Genomic DNA, 5,000 nt, shown 5'->3' on the forward strand with positions numbered 1-5,000 from the left:
TGTGATGACTTTGATCTGCAGTAGTTTCGAAGCAGTCGTCAGGTGCACTTCTTTTCTCGCTCACACTCCTGTTTTTCAGGAATTCCTAATAAATGTCCGAACAACACTGAGAGAAAGCCGCACTGCAGGTCGGTTTGCCGCTATAGTATGTCAGGTTCAAACTTTCGCGGTTTGCCGCTGCCGCGCGCGGCAACGGTTTGCCGCTTGTAGTATGTCATAGCACTAAGCGATCCAATGCATTTCATTGCTGTCTAAAGCGCACTCTCTCTCTCTCTCTCTCTCTCTCTCTCTCTCGCTCTCTCTCTCTCTCAGTGGTAAAAACCCATGTGCTTAGGCAGGATCTAAGGAAATAAAATCTATGTGGATAAATCCTTGGCTACGTGTTTTTAATTGAGTCCTATTTATGTACTTTTATAAAAAAAAAAAAAAAAAAAAAAAAAAAAAAAAGCAATACAATAACTAACGTGAGCCCAAATCCATTCAACTCTTGAAAAATCGACAAGAAAATAAATGATCAACTCTTCCATTCTATGGTACAGAGAAATAATAATGTAAGGTAAATAATATATAGCCTTACATTAACACGGCAGTACTAGGCACGTGCGATTGCTCTCTCTCTCTCTCTCTCTCTCTCTCTCTCTCTCTCTCTCTCTCTCTCTCTCTCTCGTTGTCATGTGCGAGCCCAGTCACCTCCCCAAACCGTCCTATCCTTTCGTGAACATGTGCGAGACCATATTCTCCAGGAACTTAAATTCGCGACAGTTAGGAGGCTTTTAAATTTTAAATGGGAGAAAAACCTATAGCTTAGGTGTTGAGAAAAAACTTCATACTCAAACCATAATGGAGCTTAACTTGCGCTATATCAGCATCTCGGGCAATTCCGTAAAGTTGGTGTAACACATTTGTGCAGCTGGATAGAGATTTTTTTTATTTTAGTTCTTTCCATCTTCCCTCAATCATTATTGGTTTGATGCCAGCTATAATGTAACACAATAATGTAATCTAAGCAATCCAGATGACCGTTGAAGCGTAAGACAAGCCCCAGGATTTGCGTTCGTATTTTGTTTTATTAAATAACATATAAATTTTCATTTTATCAACTTCAATTTACTACATCAATTCGCGTTGAGTTTTACACTACGTGGCATTCATTTACAGCGCAGTTGAACTCTTATTTACAGGAATCCAAATGCAAATTAACACAGTACTGACATTGAGTTTTCCGCCCTTATGTTGCATTCATTTACAGTCTAGCAGAACTGTTATTTACAGGGATCCAACTGCAATTGAACACAGTATCTGCGTTGAGTTTTCCACCCTTTTGTGGCATTCATTGACAGCCTGCATGAATTATTCCGCACCTGAATGGATTTCATTTACAGTCTTTGGACTACCATTCCCAAGTCATTTGCGTGAAGCATTTACAATTTGTTCAACTGTCATTGTGTTGTCGCCTGCCTGAGATTTCCTACTGGGTGGAGGACATTTTCAGGCCTTTTGGCTGTCATCCAAAGTGCTTCTGCACATATTCTAGCCACAGGGATCTTAGTATAGTTGAGTTATTCAGCATACCCGTAGCGATATTTGCAGTTTTGGGACTGTCATCCATCTTATTATTGCAGGTGATTGCCTGTGTGAATATACCCAGTCCCCAGGAAAGTGCTACTAGCCTTTTCCCCCTGAGGAAATGGCCTACGACGCAGCACTGGAGTAGGGTAAGGCCTTCACCAAAGCCCGGAAAGCAATGGGGCTGGAGGGCAAAAAACTGTTCAATTTGGTGAACAAGAAAATGAAAGAATCTGCTGAAAGAGCATTCCAGTTAGCCAAAAGTGAGTAAGAAAGAAAAACCCAGAAGGAAAGAGAATTTGCACAGAGAGAGAGAGAGAGAGAGAGAGAGAGAGAGAGAGAGAGAGAGAGAGAAGTTGCAGATAGAACCCAAGAGAGAAGAGAAGCTGCACAAAGAGCCCATCAACCGGCTATGACAGCCCAGAGTGCAATCCCTGGCACCCCTAGTCCTATGTCCCATGGGTCCCCGCCTTCACATTCTCACCTCCACTGCAGGGGAACCCTCATTAGGACTTGGGACGATAGGAAGCCTGAAACCTGGCTCGATCATGTCGAGCAGGTAGGTGTTCGGAAACTTCAATCCTACCCTTCAGGAAGCGTCCTTCCTCTTTGACAAGCATCTCGCAAATAAACTTTTATACTCTTCTTCTGTCATGTGATTTCCTTTATCCTTTCAAATACTTCAATTTGCTATGAAGAAGGACATTTTCAAAATGCACTGGACCATTGAGGAAACGCATCAATTTCTCTAAATAGAGTGTCATTCTTTCTTGTATAGGTATTCAAGTCGGTGAAGGTCATGAGTGACATCGCGTATTCAACACCCACACGCTTCAAAGGCACCAATCAAATCTGGAAATATTTGAAGACCAATTCATCGAGATAATTAAACAAAACATCATATATATATATATATATATATATATATATATATTATATATATATATATATATATATATATGTGTGTGTGTGTGTGTGTGTGTGTGTGTGTGTGTGTGTGTGTATGTGGGTGTAATGTGTGTGTGTGTATTATATACATATGTATGTAATGGGGGGGGGGGGGGGTGAACCAAATGGTTTGGGTAATTATCTCGAGATGTTGCCCTTGAAAGCTTTCCAATTTTGATTGGTGCTTTTTAAGCGTGTGCGTGTTGAATAGGCGGAGTCACTTACCACCACCTGCACTGCCTTCAGAACCTATAGTGAATATATACCCAGTGATTGAATGGGAAACGCCAGTTAACCTGCAGGTGCCGAGTGTAGACTTCACGCGCATCGTCTTTTACAGCTGCTACGTAAGTGAAAATACGTTCCGGTTGTGTTATGAGTACCGAAGGATGAGTCGGGTTTCTTTGGACGGTTTCACTTAATAGTACACTTTTCTCGTTGGCTTTATTGATTGCAATAAAATTTACGTTAGTTCTTCTCTCCATCCCTCTGGAGATCACGTAAGACATGGAAATTTTACAACACTTTTCCCATGTTTTGAATTGAAAATTCCGAAAGTAGTTGCAATTTTGAATAATATTGATCCTTGCTAAAATTTACTTGCCTTTTCTTATATAGTGTAATATTCGTTTTTCCATTCTGGTGAATCATTTTCATTACTTATTTTCTGAAGCACTATTCATCTGGAGTGTTGTTTATTGACATTGCTGTCCTTTCCACGCTCTGGTATGAAAACATACTTTCGATATGGACAGCTTCCTATTCCACTAACGAGCAGTGTTCTCATGGCTGTGTGTGTCAGTCATCTGCAGTGTTTGGGTTTCGTTCCCCGCTTGTTGCTCTCTCTTCTAATTGAGTACAAAATGAGAGTCGAATATGGGTGAGAAAGGAGCAGGCCATAATCTGGCAGTCTATTCTGCATGCCTCTTTAAAAGGCCTGTTTCCGCCACTATTCGACGATATGACAGTAACTGACTGATCTACATACAAAGCAGTAATGTTCTGCCTACTCTTCATGGTGCTCTGTGGATTAACTAGCAATGTTAAACATCTCTTCGGCTGTCAGCTGCATTACTGTTACTTGTTACTTCTTATTACTCTTCTTTTGTCTCGCCACACCTCGCTGTCCAACTTTTTTAACATGCGCCAGTTTTTGCCTGCTGTTTCAGGCCAAATCTTTTAGCCGAGTCGCCGAAAGTCTAGATATGCGTTTAGGGAGTCTTATTATTTTTAACAATAATAATGCATGTGGGTGTCTTTTGGGGTATGGCGGTATTAAAGAACAAAATGTTCAACTAATAGGTAGGAAGGATTTGTTGAACGTTCAAATCTCGTGTTCATTCTAAAAGTCTGGAAAAATGTGCCTAGAATAATTACTGTTGGTAAGAGCATTCAGGATGTTTTGAAGTGCCTTGACTTAGGAGTTCTTATGAAACTTGTACATACCACCACCAAGTATCTTTTTTCTCAGGTAATAGACCGAAGTTTAATTTCTCTAGACTTTTTTTTACTAGATTTGACTTAAGAAATGTTTGAGTATAGGCAACCCCAGAGGATTTGTGATTTCTGTGGTTTCTGGGTCATTGCAGAGTATATATGAATTGAGTGCATCATTGCATAAAACTCATGAATAGCTCATTAGATTAAAACGTTTTCTACACATCGTAAATATTGGGTAGTGTATTCCAGAGACGGTCGCGGGAAACTTGATTTGTATTATTTTTCTTGCCGGTAATCCTTAGAGATAGAGAATTACAATTTCTAAGGGACTTATAAAACGTACACGAACTGATTGTCAGGTCATACGGCTGTAAATGGCCTTAGTGATAGATCTCAGTAAACACTAACAGTGAAAAGCAGTTTAATATGTTATTCGTCTTCAGCCTTGAGGATTATTCATGAGATGCGAATCGGTTTCTTTAGAGTAAACATACGTACATATATATATATATATATATATATATATATATATATATATATATATATATATATATATGTATATATGTATATATATATATATATATATATATATATATATATATATAATATATATGTGTATATATATATATATATATATATATATATATATATATATATATATATATATATATATATATATATATATATATATTATATATATATATAATATATATATATTGAAAGTAGACAGATGTCTTAGAAATATCAGTCTCAGCAAGAAAAGAAGCGCATAGGTTAAGAACCACCACAATTTATTCGCAATGTATTTCGTTGTTCCTTCTAAACATCGTTTTCAAGCCTAAATGTGGCATTACACTGTTTCATTAGTTAGAAGACCATTCAATTATTATTGGATGACAAGGCTGAGTACAACGGGCAGCAATAAAGTTAACTGACAAAAATTTTAAAATGACTTACAATATCATATAAATTACTTAGTGTGTAAAATAGAAATTGAACAGTTTAAAATGTAAACAAATCTTTTAGCCTAATTCATATTAATAGCA

The 5,000-nt window shown here is 37.8% G+C and overlaps 1 long non-coding RNA gene across 1 annotated transcript in view; it reads left to right on the plus strand.

The window, feature by feature from the left end:
• The first annotated feature begins 2,788 nt into the window (after positions 1-2,788).
• LOC135203278 (uncharacterized) overlaps positions 2,789-5,000 on the plus strand; it is a 6,490-nt gene continuing 4,278 nt past the window's right edge. The window contains exon 1 of the long non-coding RNA XR_010311895.1: positions 2,789-2,861. This is a non-coding gene — a long non-coding RNA (uncharacterized LOC135203278). The remainder of the gene's footprint in view (positions 2,862-5,000) is intronic.

This window comes from Macrobrachium nipponense, chromosome 36, assembly GCF_015104395.2.
Source record: "Macrobrachium nipponense isolate FS-2020 chromosome 36, ASM1510439v2, whole genome shotgun sequence".
Lineage (NCBI taxonomy): Eukaryota > Metazoa > Arthropoda > Malacostraca > Decapoda > Palaemonidae > Macrobrachium > Macrobrachium nipponense.